The 17217-nt window shown below is 31.0% G+C and overlaps 1 protein-coding gene across 2 annotated transcripts in view; it reads left to right on the plus strand.

Annotated features, from left to right (window-relative positions):
- Positions 1-17217, plus strand: part of LOC108757073 (two pore potassium channel protein sup-9) — an 83558-nt gene that overhangs the window by 59831 nt on the left and 6510 nt on the right. The window lies entirely within an intron of this gene.

Consider the following 17217-nt stretch of genomic DNA (forward strand, 5'->3'; position numbering starts at 1 on the left):
TATATATATATAATGATGAAAACAAAATACATTTCTAATATTGTAGTGTATTAGTCCGTAAATTAAACAAATATAGAATGTACTGAAGTTATACATAGGTTTTAATCCTGTGCATCCAAGTTAAGATAAAATAAATTCATAAAACTATGGAAAACTGCAAGGAAAACAAATGAAAAGTGGAAATTGTTGCATTATCTCATTTGCTGTTCTTTATTTATTGTTTGAGATACATTGTCTAAATAAGCGTTTCAATTTTTAAACTTGTATAACATAAAATTTATCATAGATTAACATTATCTTAAAATAAATATTATGATAGCGATAATTTGATATTAAAATGAGGGTAGGAAATTATTTCTCGTTATATGACGGGAAAAGTTAAAGTTTGCGGAGTATATATTGGCTTTAGTGTTAACCATGAAATTTCTCGTAAGATTCAACCGTTAGTAAAGAAACAAAAAGTCTGTTCAACATAATTAGAACAACAGTACAGACTGGCATCACAAACATGGAGGATGAGTTTTCCGCATCAAAATACGAAGACTGAATAAATATATATTAAGAAAAGTTTTATTTTTAAGCCGGAATCTGGGCAAGCCTTTGAAATGTACTTGCAAACTTAAGGGGAGGAAGATATTTTGATTTACTGTTCAAATAAATAAGTATATAAAATAGATTATAATAATTTATAATAATAAAAATTAAATTTTGCCGAAATAAATTGTTTATTTATAACAAGTCGGTTTATTATATTTATTAGATATCGTTTTCAAATTTACAATATTTATTTTTTTAAACAATTTATATATATAAAGTGTTTTTAATCCATTAAGCGCCAAAAATTGAAATCTTTATTGTTGATAAATATTATATCTATTTTATTATTGAGAAATTGTATGAGTACTTTTTATAAAAAGAAATTATTTTTTACTTGGACCTAATTGTAAACAATCGAGAATGTGAAATCACGCCAGTTGACGTTAATCAGGATTTGGAAATCCGAGGATGATTCGCAGATCTGATTGATGAAACTAATATTCCAAATAATAAACCAAATAATAATATTCCAAATCAAATAGCCAAAAAGATCGAAGGCAGTCTCTTATATTGCGATTTGCGTGAAGCCACGTAACATGTGTCAGTATAATTGTGCCGCTCGAATGACCCTCTTGCTGCGAGAAATGTGAGCATTCAGGCACGCGCGCCTTTTTTCATGAGGAACGATCCGAAACGTCAATGCTGTAAAAAGTAACGAACCTCCGAATCCTTCGTGCTTTGATTTGATATGCGTGAGATTGATCAATTTCGAACTCACTTTTGTGCGAGGGAAAGACACGAGGAGAAAAGGAGGAGAAAAAGCCATCGGAACTTTCTTTTCGTTGACTGTATAATTTATTCCATTTTTTTTATCCGCGACAAGCTCTTAAAATTTTTCTCCCTTAATGAATTTTTTCCATTTGTGGATTAAGTATCTACTAACTAATGCCACAACATGCCGATCGAGTTTAAAAAGCAATCATATGAATTGCAAAAGTTATGTGTACATATTGAAGTTCTCCGAAAGAAGCCGACGAGACTCATTTCATAGAGTTCAAGTGTACCTCTACCAGCAATTAATGTAAGGATCATGAGCGATGAATGATTTACTAAATAGAATATTGCTACGACTTTGCATTAACCCGTTCTCCAGGCATTAGTTTAGATTGGGAGCAATTTAGTGTGGACAATAATTAAATCAAATTGCGGTCAAATGAAAGTATACATAATGAAAGTATAGCATTTTAGAACTGGGATTTGGAATAAAAACTGTAGCAAAAAATATATTACAGAATTGCATCTTTTTTATTTAGCGCTAACTCACATAACGATTACTTAAACGTTGACTTTCATATATGTTGTTTTTTATATTAGTTTTTTTTTTATTTATTAAAGAATCCTAACAGTGACTCGAAACGTGTATTGTATTACATTGAATAAATTTTAGTTACACGTGATCATCTGGTGTCTGGCTCTTATTGGCAATACTTCAGAGCTTTTTTTCTACTTAATTTATATAAAACTGTAGCTTCTATGTAGAAGCAATGGATTTAGTTGGGATAAGAAGGGATGTTGAGGTACAGATAAAGCTAGATATTTTGGTAACTTGGATTAGATATACTTTCTATAGTCTTATTTAGGTTTACAAAATAATTGATTGTATTGTCAAAAAAATTATTATGATAAAAAAATTTACTATCACTTGATTTTATTTAAAAGTTAATACATTGACTTTACGAAATCTTAAGTTTTTTTAATGTTGACTTAATAAGAGTGCGTAACTTTTTTTTTAATAATAAATCTAATATATTGAACAATTTATAATAAACAACGATTTATCTTATCTTTATATCTACAGACTTTTACTCTTTTGGAAATTTCTTCTGCAAAAATGTAGCATCTTATTCTTTAGGAATTGTCTATTCTCCGTATATAAAAACAAAGTAACATCTCAAATTTAGCACTAAATTGACGTAATTATTGTATAACGTCGCACTTTGATTCTATCTGAAAATCTTCAATGTAACTTCCTAATTATGCTATCCTAATTAATCCATGAAGTACGTGCCTAATTAATTTATAATACCGTCATGCGTTGTATGTAGGAAACTTCGCTTTTTTATTCTGTGAGCCATACGATAGTACTCAACTCCAATTAAAAGCGCGATTCGATACCGATCGAGTGCAGGCCGTTGCAACGTTCTTCGTCGAGGCCATTGTTTGCATAGCGAGAGTCCTTGAAGCAGCCGAGAAAGCCGAGACAATCGTTCCTCGAAGGCGGCGGTCCTATTACGTGTAATTGGTTCATTAGCTTCCATAGCGAAGCTATATTCGGTCGTTGTTGTCTGGGACGGCAAGAAGGGCGCCAAGGCGCTTGTTCTTCCGTCACATCATTTCTTCACCCCTATGATCAATATATACATACATATATATAACATATATATATATATATATATATATGAATTATAAAATATATATGCATATAGACACATACATGTACGATTCTAAATGCTAAAAGAATGGCGATTATTTTAATATCGAGATATCAATTTTTTTTTAGAACACAATCAAAAATTTAATTTTGATGATATCTATATATATAAATGTGTGCATACATGATATTCAAATGCTAGATAATTTAGAAAAAAAAATGACAGGTGTTTTTAATATCGGAATATTAATATATTTTGGAACACAATCACTTAAAAATATAAAAGATGCATTTTTTAAATAAAAATTTAATTTTACAAATGTGTTATACACGATATTAATATATTCTTTACTTAATTTTAAATTATCTTGTTTTATAAAACGAGGATAAATACAATATATAGTTTTAATGTATATTTCATATACATATGCGAGAAATTCTCCTCTTTAGACGAGATTTTTCCGTTTTCTGGAAAAAGTCAGAGCTCAGAATTATACATTTCAACACATATATTTCTGGACTAATTTTTAATGTTAAGTATCTCCGTAATTAGGTCACTTGTGTCAAGTGTTCGCTGAGCAAAAAATCGATTGTGCACATTTGTAGGAGAATCAACGTTTGAATTATGCTGTATGACGATTTCGGAACATTTTATACATTTAGTTTTATTCGAAGTTGTTTTGCGAGGAAGGAAAAGATCGGCGTAAAAGTTTTTTAATATCGTTCTTTAGAAGTATGCTAATGAAGCACTTATGAGGACGAATCGATTCGAAATTTTATTTATTTGAAAACGAATCAAGTTTTTTCCGGATTACATTAAAAGCCGTATAACTTAAAAGTAATAAAGTATTTTTAATAACGTTACAAATTTTTTTAATAAACGAGAAAAAATACTTTTTGATTTACGAGAGAGAGAGAGAGAGAGAGAGTTATGCAAAATAATAAATCAAATAAAATAGACGATTGATTCAAAATTGAACCAGCGATGATTCGAAATTTCGAACTTATTTAATTCAAATTTGCACAGATTTATCATCCTTGAAAATTTATTTTTAATATTTTTAGGCAAGCGTCGCTTTGTGCGACATTTTTATATCACTATTCCGATCGTCTTGTTCTCATACTTCGACGGTTGACGTTAAATGTTTTTGATTATGCAACATAAGCCATTAGTGTCATTTTCGTGAACGACGAAACAATATCTACTCTAACGAGGACTTTTCAACGACGCAAAAAAACGCACTGATGCATATGTAAAGCGTGTAATCGCATATGTAATTGCAAATTGGACTGTTTGGTTGAGAATTTTATTTGCCTGAGAGAGTTGTTTCGACAGAGGTAGAAAATAAAAATCAACATTTAGCGCTAAACGTGTAATAAAAATTTAAAAATATTGCTTAATAATCTTAATATACATATAAAATTATTAAAATTAAATGTCTTTAATATGAAATAAAACCTGACAATACGATTTTATATGTATATTTAAAAAATATTCAACATAGATTCATGTGTTACATTTACTTATTTACTTTATTTTCACTTTCGTTTATCGAAAATAACCTTTCAGCGCATGATGTTATCTCAAGGCAATAAGATTCGTGGACGACTTATTTCGATTTATCTGTACAAGTACCCCTTGCAGCATTCATCAATCTTGAGATAAAGATATTTTCCAGATTCAAGAGTAATTCCGAAGGATCTCACTAATAGGTACAGATTTGCAATGTACACTATGATGATGAGATTAACTACGGCCGCTCGTCTGAATCTCTGTCTAATGGTTTCACAATTATACTCGTGGTAATAGAACGGAAATAACTCAGATCAGTTTCATTTTAAATTAATGCCGCACTGCCACTGTTGGATCGGTCGATGGATCATTTTCAATTATTTCGCGTCATATCTTCCGCCTACCACCGATTATTCTCCTGGTCGAAAAATCTTTGCTTCTGTCATTCGCAAAAAGTTATGATTATGTTCGTTTTATTTTTCTCTCTCTCTCTCCTCTCTCTCTCTCTCTCTCTCTCTCTCTCTCTCTCTTTTCATAAAATATTATACTTGAATAGTTATTAAGATATTACAAGATTGAAGATCGTAAATTAAATTGTTTTAAATTGCATCTCATAATGAGCACATTGGACAGTGAATCGTCAAATAGAATAAGACAAATTTTTTTCTTTATACTTTAAAAGATTAACAAAGATTGAGTTATGCGAAACAAGATTCGGTATCATTCTTGTATAATTTTAAAATATATAAAAAAAATATAATTAAACAAGAGCGCGAGCATGACATGGCAGACAACGCATTGGTCCTTCATGCCAGAGATCCCGGGTTCGATCCTAGTAGGAATCCAAATATTCACGCTTGTGTCTTTTCTCGGAAAAGGCCTGCAATCTCCTGAGAGTATCCTCGCCCATAGATTACCTCTCGAAAAATCCGGTGTTCGGAACTGGCATTAAAAAAACTATAGGTCCCATATGCTCGTGACAATTGAATAATTAGCGTGCGCATCACAAGCAGAGAGGTGTAATATGCTCGTGACAATTGAATAATTAGCGTGCGCACCACAAGCAGAGAGGTGTAATACAGGCCAGAGGCTTAACGTAAGAAGAAGAAAAAAAGAAGATAATTAAAAAAAAAAGAACTTTTATATTTGATTAAAATGGATCTTAGATGCTTAAATATTTTTGTATGAATTTTTGCAATAAATTATTTACAGATTTATGATCCTTATTAACATCTAGATTATTAATATTCTTATAAAGATGCTTATTAGCGTCAAAAATTATTAAATTGCTTGGCGATTTAATAAGTGACATTACTATTCCGGTTCTGCCCACGATACGTCTATTAAACTGGCACAGCCACTTCAGCACAATCAAATACGACCTATACCACATTTTTTTTACTATTTATTTGCTAATTTTTCGCTCCATTCCCAATCTTTCAAATTTTTAACGTAAAATAATTTAGTCTTTTAAATTACTAGAAGTTTTTTAAATGTTTTAGTTTAAACTTTTGCTGAAGAATGCGTTCTTCTTTAAGGATATTGCTCTATTGTTTTCTATATATTTTATCGAGTAACGTTTACCATATTTTAGTTATGAATAATATTATTTTTGTATTTAATAAGCAGAGTTATTAAGTGGATAACAGGCGAGATATTAATTACCGACGACGATAGTATATTTTAAGATAATGAAAAACGAAACACACATACACGTTGTTAATATTAGTCAGGTCATATATAAATACGAATTATTAAACACGACTTTTCTAGACACGCAACTTGTTGCTTGTCGGAGCAAGAATGTGGTCTAAATTTTTTTACTTGTTAATTGATTAAAGTCCATTAATTGAGTTAAACGTAGATAATTCGCTGGTTTTTTCACACCTTGTAACGAAAAGTGCGCGACGGAATGGTTTACTGTGCAAAAGAATATACGAGTATGCCTTACGAGCCGTCGGTTTACTGTTATTGGCTTTCGTCGCTGCAAGTTTTATTGCGGCTTCATGAAAAATACATTTGGCTCTGTTGCATCCAACGTACGTAAAATGTACTGACATTGGCAGACGGTTTCAGTCGAGAGGATACTCAAGCTACTTCATTCGGAAAGAAACGACACTCGGCCGTTTGTTTTTTTTTCTTTAAACGCGCGTGAGAATCTTACATCTTTTGGAATTAAAACTACTAAATATTAAGTGCCAATTTCTTGTATGCAAAATGTAAGAATGGAAATTGCAAACACGTTAAATTAACAATTTCTAAAGTATTTTAAAATAGATTCTTTTTATTTATTTGCTCATCTTATTATTATTATTTTGCTGTGTTTATATGTATATATCATTATAATCTTATTTAAATTGCAAATATATTCTTATATGTATATCTTACTATTTCGGCAACACGTTTCATTAAAGTGGAATAAATTAAGTTAATTGTGCAAGTTATTATCTTGCCTTGTTTGACAAATTTATTCTAATGCATGTAAAAAAACTGTATATTTTTTCAAAATCAGAGAGAGAGAGAGAGAGAGAGAGATGCATAAACTACAATGGAGCTGCAACTGTAGTATCGTGACGGAGCAACAAGTCTTCCCATTAATAAGTAGCTATACCGACTCGCCACAGACATACAGTTGAACGTACAGAAGTTGGTCATGTCGCTTGACTGTTAGAATAGCGGTCAACAGCAGGACAGAATGGTCAACAGCAAAGGATAGACGTGTCGAGAGAACTGTAGCTGAAAGCTGAAGTCAAAGTAGATATACATAGCAAAAATCACGAGAACTTGGTACTATGAACTGTGAATATCAGGCAAATATGTAGTCGAGAAATTAATTTTATTGTTGCAAGTGAAGTGAGCTCGCAAAAAAATAATTTAGACTATAATTGAATATCTTTTATCAATTCGACGACATAATGAAAATTACATCATTATGTAATTCTTTAGATCATTTTATTATATCTATTTAAGAATTTTTTAAATCCATAAATTTATCAGATAGTTTTTTGATGTTTTTCGCACAAAAGTAACTTGATATATTTTATTTTATATAAAGTGATTATTAGGACTGTATTGAAAGTAGTCCATTATATTTTTCTTTTTTTCCGTTTCGATGATCGTTTTTTTCGATTATGAGTGTTTGAGACTCGTCAATTTCATTTGAATTGTTGTATAAGTCAATTTATGAGTATCAGCATGAACGTATTAACCATAGAAGAAAAGGTGTTTCTCATTGAATGCTTCTACAGTTGAGACACAAAAACTAAACAGAAGCATGTCGTAGATTCCGTAAAAAATATGGATCTAAAAAAGTTTTAAACGAAGATACGCTTATAAAGAAAACTTTGCGAAGTGTTAAATTCTAATTTTATGAAGCTTTGTGTGTGTGTGTGTGTGTGTGTGTGTGTGTGTGTGTGTACATATACACATATATATATTTACGAGTATATGTAATAGATTATGTAAATAGATGAATTTAGACAATATTAATTTGTTGATGCGGAAAAACGGTTTAAGAGGTGAAATTATTCTGTGTAGGTATAAAAGCAATTTTTAATTTTTTTCATTACATCTTAAAAACTATTCAAGATATTAAAAAATGTTTTATAATAAAATTATCTCTATCCGCCCACGTTAAAAGTTTTATAATAAAATTATCTCTACTCATCCATGTTAATAATACTATGTTTAAAAAATAATTTTTCAAAAAATATTTAAAAAATTTTTGAACCTCTTTTTCTAATGATTAATGTGTTCATACTGCCGCTCATAAACGGGATTGTACAACAGCTTATATGAAATTGACAGATTTTAAGTACCCGACTCCAATAAAAATAAACAAAACAATTGCCGAAAAATGGAGGAGAAAAAAAATAACGGTTTACTTTCAACACAATCCTTTTGGTCACCTTGTGTGTTATGTTTAAAAATTATATTTGTTTAGAAAAAATATTTTATTGTATATGTTAAAATTTTAAAAATAACGTAAAAATACACACATTATAAACTTCGAGAATGCTGAATTGGCACTTTGTGGCCGTTTTACTGTGTAAGCATTTAAATGAATAGGATGATGCCATGTCCAGGCTATTAGGCTGATGAAATATCACAGCTGTGAAAATGTTCCTTTCTTTTGATAATTAATAGACTATTTCGTGGGAAACGAGAATTGGGCGGTGCTAGGTTTTAAATGCACTTTTTCAGCGACTGTTTCAGATGCATTTCGAGTAATTAAATTCTCGTTTTCTAGGCACAATCTAGCGAGCATTTTTTTCTTATTAAAAAATCTGTAATAAAAAAATATTTTGAAAAGTATCTGTCTACTTAATTATTCATTGAAGTTATCATTTTTGATAAATAATTTAAATCGGTACAAAAACAATAGAATTTGAATATAATATTAATTTTTGACAACGTTTATTGGCACAAAAATATAAACTGCTTATATTTGAAATTGTATATATATTTGAGAAAAATTTAATTTTAATTTAATTTTAATTTAAAAAATGTTCTTTGTAAATTCAAAGAACATTTTTGCTCACTAAATGCGAGCTGTCTCTTAAAGCCTTTGATCAAGATAGCGGTAAGCGAGTTGGTTGATACGACCACTTGTATCAAATACGATAAAGTAATAGCCTTGATCGTTCTAGTGATCTCATTTGCGTTTTATTCTCTTTTATTAATGACAGCAATTTTCTAAAGGATTTTATCATAAAAACGTTGATGTATTACGCTTGAAAAAAAATACTATTTCATTAAACTAATGCATGGCTTCTTTTTTAATAAGATGAGTCTTATTTTTTTTTTTTTTGTTACATTAAGAGGGATTATTCAAAAGAATTGAAATAATATACATAAAGTTCCGAAATTGATGCAAATCAAATGATTAAGAGTAGCGTTTAAGCAACAATATCTTCTGCTTTCCTTAAATCTTCCAGTAGCTTCTTGCGTTAATATATCAGAATATTACTGGAAGCAATTTCGACGCTGCGCTATAATTAATGTATGCGCGATTATACATTATCCTTTTAGTATTCCCAGCTCGTGTTTTGCAACGGGATAATTTGAGAACAGCAGCACCGGAGGTCCATTACTTGCGCCGCGTATTCATGATGTACGTTTCTTCCGCAGATAACGCCGACAGAGATGATCGCTTAGCGATAAATCAAAGACGGCTTTTCATTTTCTCACGACTATCCATCACTGATGGATGAGAACGTCGATAGGGAACAGCCGCAGGGAGTAGAAAGGAAAAGAAAGAAGGAATGAACTCTCTTGAACAGTTAAGGGAATCCAAAATTTGTCAGGCACACCCTGCAAATGATACTCCACGATAAATCCGTCTATTCTTGCCTCTGCATTTTTGCTATCTTCCGATGACCATGTCCTTGTCCATCCTTGGACAAACGTGGAGCAACGTACGAGGCGAGCAAAGAGACGAGGAAAGAAAAGAGAGGGAAAGAGACAGAGGGATGAATGTAGGCGGATATGGGGAACGAAAGATGGATGAAAGTGCTTTTTTCAGTATCAGTTAATTCCATTAATCATTCAGCTGGTCCAGTCGACCTGAAAAGAGCTGAAGTGCCTTCTCTCACTATCATAGCATAGAAGTTACTAACCCTTTCTTTAAAGTTATGCTTGGCTTTCGTAAAGACGACAAAATATATCCGTATCGGACAGTAGAATTTAAACGCTTTTTGTAGGCTGTTCCAGCGGTCAGCCTGTTTGCCTGTTTTCAGGTTATTTCGGCCGTCTTTCTAAGCTTTTTTCGTACTGATAATGTTACATGTATTTGAGGAAGCTTAAAATAAATAATTATCTTTTCAAGTAAAATAGTTGAATGTGTAACGTAATATGATAATTGAAATTACAGTGTTGTGCAATAAATCGTTTCTATAAAAAACAATTCACTTTATTAAAATTAAACAGCTCGCTTGCATAAAAATTTTAATATATAAATAAAACTAAAGTTATTTTGAGATGGGTAATTTTGCAAAAAGGAAATAGTACAGAAAGATAAATCAAAGAACTATTGCAATGCACTCGGATGTATTATCCAGTAGTAGAAAGGGATTTTAATCCGACGTCGTTTCTCTTAAAGAGAAATGCTGTCAAACGAAGATGGAATAGCGTACCATATACACGATCAGTATATGTATAGATATGTATACAATCAACAACTCTCTTACCAAGTCTAATATTTCATTCGAACGAGAAAAATATAGATTTTACAAGTATGATTTTGCGTCAATCAAATATCACAAATCGTAAGTTGGGCACCTACGACATTTAATCATTGAATGTACATGTATTTCCTCTTGGGAAACGATATAAACTGAATACTAAAAGTTTATTGAAAGGTACTGGCGGACATATTGTAGCGGGGAAATGTATTTATTTATGAAACTCGTCGACTTTATCGTGGGTTTGCACGGCATTTTAAAAGGCAGCGACGTAGGCAGAGGGGAGAAAAAAGGAGAGAAAGGGCCGGACGGTTATACATGTCGGCGAAGGTGAGCCGGAATATGCACCATTCCGGTAGATGGGAGAAAAGAAAGGTCCCCGGACGTTCTCTAATGTAATTGAATCGGGAAGAAACGCGCCAATAGTTGTACTTTGTGCTTACGGAAACGACAGCGCATGGTTGCTCGGATGGCGAGGGCAAGAAGGATCAACGGCGAAGTGCGGGAGTTTCATCTTTTTTTGACCTCGTTTCATTACGGAAGTTCCGCGCAAGTTTTGTGGCCATCGAGGAACATGATGGTGATAATGTCGGTAGGATAGTCCGCTCGCGGTGCACAACTTAAGGAAAATGACTTTTGCATTTACCCGCCACACCAAACGCACGCCGGGCGCATATCTGCGAGATGGGATCGGAGATATTACCTTATTTTCTCGGATACGCTCGTATTTCGCGAGAGCACACGTACAAACAGGGATAATATTGCAAATATATTTCCGGTATATTAATATTGTATTATAATATAACATATTGCGAACAATTTTTTTTTTATTTTTACAGAAAGAATGATTTTACTGATTTTATACGATTTTGATGACCCAACAAATTATTTTTAGATATCTATATTTAACTAAATTTTTAGATACTTCAGCAAAATTCTTCTTTTGATGTACGAAATAAAGAGAGATTAAAAACTAATTCTGTATTGCAATTTAAAACTATTTTAAAAGATTTTGAAACAACGTGAAAACAGTTAGACTTGAGAAACTTGGATTTGAGGAAGAAGACAGCGAGTAAAAACGATAACGAAATCACTTAGTGAACATAGATATACTCAATAAAAGAAACGTTATATGTATACGGAGTGTTAACAGAGGAGTTAATGAGAAAATAAGATACAGTTGAGTGGCGCTATATAGACTTTCCAGGTCACGGGAAAATATGAGTTTCAACACAAAACTATGGTAGTATTTCATAATTATATTTATATTTATCACCAATTACTTGATATGCTAATTATAACAAGCCATGTAACAATTTTACATTTCTTAACTAAATAATTGTAATGAAAATTTTTTTTAACATATAATTAATGATTTAATAATAATTTATAATTACGAGAGATACATGAGGCTTTTTCTGATTTGCTTTTATAGGAAAATGCAATAATTTTAATTTAATGTATTGCTAACGTTTCTAAATTTATACAGAATACAAGAGAGATCTAAAACATACTCCTCTCTCGATTACATTTGAAACTTTGTAGTATTCTGCAATTATACTCATTTTATCGCACCAATTATTTGACATGCTAACTGTAACAAAACGTGTAACAGTTCTGTACTTTTTACCAGTGTAATTGTAATGAATTTTTTAAATAATTATTTAATAATTTAATGACACTTTGAAATTATTGCATTACGAGGCAAACGAGACTCTTTCTGTTGATTTGTCCTCACAGGAGAAAATGCAATAATTTTAATTCAGCTTTAATATCTATATTGTAATACATTTCGACGATAATGGAGACTTTGATTGATAATTCGATTAATTATGCATGTACGTGGGCTTCACTAATCGATGTATCCCAATATTGAATACCAAGATACGAAGACTACTATTAGTAATATCTGCGAAAACTAAAAGTTATCAGAAGAACCGGATGTTGTGCTCGCGAAAATCGCACGAATTAGAGCAAGTTCTATTTCTGCGCAATCGATTGCTACAACCCATTGCACGTACAATTTCGATATTACGGCAGTCCTGCTGGAATTTCTTAGAATTTCGAGGAATTGCACGTGCAAGGATTGCGCACTTTATTCCATATATTGTACATATATATATATATATATATATATATATATATATATATATTACATGTTATATTACATATCAGTCGATTACTTCGGCTTTTGCAATTTGCGTTATAAATTAGGTGATAGGGAGGATTCTCTTGTCCTCTTTCTCATATTATTAAAAATTTTTTCGTTTTGTCATTATTGTCAACAACTCACAGGAATGATCTACAATATCTACATAAAGCAACGATTGAGAATTATTAAAGATAGAGATACATTTTTATATTTTATGATTATTTAAGAGTAATCTCTTTTCTTAAATGGAAACTATATTTATCATTAATTATCATAAATTTCGATCAATTCTACTGTATTGAGGCGAGAATATTGTACAAAATGCTGCAGGGTATATGTCGTATGTTTAATGCTTAATGAAAGTTTGATTCGCGATCGGTCGCGAAAATACTTTACCACGAGGCAATAACGTCGTGTGATGCACTCGTGGGAGAGGTAACCGCATGCGAGCTTCGTAATATTTCATATAAGGATGACGCAATCACGTGATAAATTTGTTCGAATTTGTCAGATTTTTATAACGCTCGCGGCAACAAAGATTCTCACTGTACATTGAAAAAAAATTGCTAAATTTTAATAAATATTTGTTTCAATAGTATTGACGAAATATTTACTAAATGTAAATACATATATTTATTTGCATTTAAGCATAACTTTTTTAATTTTGAGTAAATATTCATTTACTGTAAGTAAATATTTTGTTAGTATTGCAACAAATATTTATTAAAATTCAATAAATTTTTTCAGTGTAAGATTTGCACTATAACATGAAATATAATCGACCCTTGTAAACCGATATTGTTCCCGATATACTATATACATCAATAGAACGTGCAATAATTTACACGGTACACGCCATCAATTCATTTATTGATACTTATTGTTGATGATTTCTTAGAGTCTATTTGCGACAATAAATAAGAAAACGCGAAGTTTAAAGGGAATTCATTTATGATAACGTATTGCTTTTTCAAAGGGATATTTATAAATAAAGGCGAAATTAATTTGAAATTATAATAGTCTTTTGATTTATACATTTTTATATATTTTTTATTATGCAAATTATGGAAATTTGTGAAATCCATATATATTTTGGTAATTATTCAGAATATTTTCTGATTTCCTTTTTCGAATTTTGATATTTTTTTGCGTCGGTCAATAAAAATTTTTATTGTTACTCTGACAGTGATAATCAACAGAGGGAGGTCGAAAAATATGTAAAAAATCTACCTATTTTATTAATTATTTATTTCCAACAGCTTTTCAGATCTCCCGTATTACAAATACGGGATATAATACGGGATCCTTAAAAAGGTCAATTTTAGTCCTGAATAAGGCTAATGATTTATTATGCCTGTTTTTGTGTAAGCATATTTTATCTTTGCATGCTGAGAGAAAGTGTCGGTTATTTTATTATCCATAAATAGAACAGTCAAAAAAAAAAAATGGTCGGTATTGTAGTTGGTTCTTATTTTAAGATCATTTTGAGTAACGTCTTAAGATACTAATACATTCTGATTGGTTCATAATCTTTTTGATTGTACTTGAGACGATTTTAAATATAAGATCCGACTATGAATACTGACCAATGTTTTGCATATATTATATGAAGCCGACTATGAATAAGAGAAAAGAAAGGCGAAGGAAACTCAAAAAATAGGTAGCTTACACATTTTGTTTACCTTCCCTGTTAATTATCAGTGTCAGAAATACAACAAAGATTTTTATCAAGACTGCCACATAAAAATCACAATTAAAAAAAATGTTCTTATTTTGAATAATTCCTTTAAATTATTACGTGTAATAATTTCTTAAATTAATTTTTTTGATTTAAACAAAATATTCACAGATTTATTTATGAATCTTTTGTCTCTAAAGTACATGAATTGCACGATCTTTCTCGCAAAAACTTTGTTCTAAAAAGCTCATGATGCTTCTATGTTTTTTTAAACAGAATTTCACAGATTTTAATAGACATAGCAGGTGCGGAGGCGAAACATTCAGTCTCATTTTTACCAGAGTTCTAATTTTAATTTGTGTTTCAATCTAATTTTAAATCATATTAGCTTTGTTATTTTATATTATTAATTTTTATGTTGGAATAATTCAACATAGAATAATAAATAAGTATATTATAGTGTAAAAAGTTATATTGTTCACAGGAATAAATTACATGCAGTTCAGTTTCAAAGACCGGGGTGTATCTGAAAAATAGATCGATCTCTTTATCATTTGCGTAACGATATTTCTCATATTAGGCAAATTCGAAGTCGTGATGAGAAACTGATTTATCGCTTAGCAGACTTCTGGGGAAATTCTTTGTCTTCAGAGAAGAGCGTGGGCGATCGGGTACGTCGTCCTTTACTTGTCTACCACGGCTTATTGTTCTCGTTGATTCAGTGGAGCAAATAAGCCATTATCGCAACAACCCTTTACAGAATCGTGCGCACAATAATCGATATTAGGGAGCATCGCGAGCAGTATGATATAGCTAACTGGTGTTATTAAACTCGTGACCTATCCAAGGATACAACAATGAAGATCTTATCACGAGATAATGATTGGATGGCACAGAATTACGACGTGTCTTCCCTTAAAGTGATAGGTTCTTGATCTTTCCGGTTATGGGTTATATATGAGTATAGGATATATATTCTTCCTATGAAAAATGTGTCCTTATCTTCCTTAAATTGCCAAAATTTTATGAGATCGTCAGTCATCCTTGCGTATCTGTGAAGGTATCTCTAAAAGGGACATTTCGTACCCTATTAAGAATTTATCTGCCTCTGATTAGGAATTACTTAAAGTTTTAATGAAGACGAAAATGTAAAAGTAAATTTATACCAAGTAAATGTATTTATTTTTACTTTTTTCCTTTATACATAAAAAAAGATGATAAAACACTGCTATATATTAAATATATAGCACGATAATTTTTCTGAATGTAACACGACTCATATAGAAACAATTAAATCGATCATGATAAATTATGAATAATAACAATAAAGCGACATAATAACAAATTAATATTTAGCTTTTTTTTTTACAAGAAAGGCTTACAAAGAATGGCTTACGCAGTCTAGCAGGCTTGCATGGATTGCTTGATTTATCTTCTGTTTAATATCAACTCGAACGGAAAAATTCAATTAGATGCGTAAGTACGGATTAGATGTAAATACCCTTTTTGAAGTGCCAGATTTATGCATTCATCGATCATTATCGCCGTTAATGTGTGTGTGTATGTGTTTCGCGCATGTTAAGTTTAAATGTATTCAGTAGATTTTTTCTCTTTCGTGAAAGGAATCGCCGCGATTCTAATCGCGGTCATTACCTTGATTCACAAAGGAATTTCCGTAATCTCTTCTTTCACGGGTTAAATATGCGAAAACGGTTTTCTCCTCTCCCCCTTTCTCTCTTCTCGCTTCACAACGTTGCCTGTATAGTAAATGGAAATTTCGGAAGCAATTTATCATAAATTCAATAAAACACAGGCCGTCAATCTCTAACTATATCACGCAAACGCTAATTTAAATCATGAAACAGAGAAAAAGAGAGGATGAGAGATACAGAGAGAGAGAGTAAGATTTGAGAGAACTCTACGTTACTAGACTCATTGCTTACGGAATTACTAGAACTCATCTCAAATTGGATGGATGATAAGCAGTTTCCTTGTTTATTAGATACCCCCTTGCACAATTTTCTCTTTATTTTCCTTTTTTTTCATCTCTCTCTCTCTCTCTCTCTCTCTCTCTCTCTCTCTGTCTCATACACAGTATTGATACGCGCATTTATATACTTTATTATGTATGTACTATCTATTTCTATATTTGCATCTATACATATATGTATGAATTACTACACAGTTTATTTTTATTAGATTTATATTATCTTTGTTGTCACGTCAGATCTAAATTTAATATATCAACAAATTTATTACTTTTCCATTAATTTTATTATTTAAAATCACGATTAAATCTTTTTATTGATATTTATTGTAGTCATATGTGAAAGCTGTGTCTAAAGACAGAGCGAGAATTCGGAATATCCTAAATGTTTAATGTAACGAAATGACTTATTTATATTCCTTTTTATTTTTAAAAATTATATGTACAAAAAGCAAACTTTTTTGAAACATAGGGGGCATATATGTATAAGATTTATTCTAACAATCCAGAGTAGCGTCATATGGAATATATATATTAGTGGAAATCAATGATCAAAATCAACGGAAAAATCTTCGGAAAGATTCTGAAGAGTTTTATTATAATACGAAGAAAATGTATAGTTCACTGTTTGTGCTTCCAGTTTCATGAATAAACACGCATTCAAATTCACCAAAATTACTGTAGGTTGTAATCTTTGATGAAAACATTGTTCGTATTTCTGATGTAAATTGTTCTAC

The sequence above is a fragment of the Trachymyrmex septentrionalis genome, unplaced genomic scaffold (assembly GCF_001594115.1).
Source record: "Trachymyrmex septentrionalis isolate Tsep2-gDNA-1 unplaced genomic scaffold, Tsep1.0 scaffold131, whole genome shotgun sequence".
NCBI lineage: Eukaryota > Metazoa > Arthropoda > Insecta > Hymenoptera > Formicidae > Trachymyrmex > Trachymyrmex septentrionalis.